Below are 275 nucleotides of genomic sequence, written 5' to 3' on the forward strand. Positions count from 1 at the left end.
TCTTTTCATTTAATTCCAGGAATACTTTTATTTCTTTCTTAATTTCTCTTTTGACCCATTCATCATTCAGGAGTGTGTTGTTTAATGTCCTTATGTTCATGTGGTGATTACAGCTTCTTTGGGTGTTGATTGTAAGCTTTATTGCATTGTGGTCTGACAGAATCATGGAATTATTTCAATCTTTTTGTATGTGTTGAGGTTTGTTTTGTGCCCCAGTATATGGTCAATTTTGGAGAAAGTTCCATGGGCACTGAATAGAAAGTATATTCTTTCGT

Source organism: Nannospalax galili, unplaced genomic scaffold (assembly GCF_000622305.1).
Source record: "Nannospalax galili isolate Female #2095 unplaced genomic scaffold, S.galili_v1.0 scaffold576, whole genome shotgun sequence".
Classification (NCBI taxonomy): Eukaryota; Metazoa; Chordata; class Mammalia; order Rodentia; family Spalacidae; genus Nannospalax; species Nannospalax galili.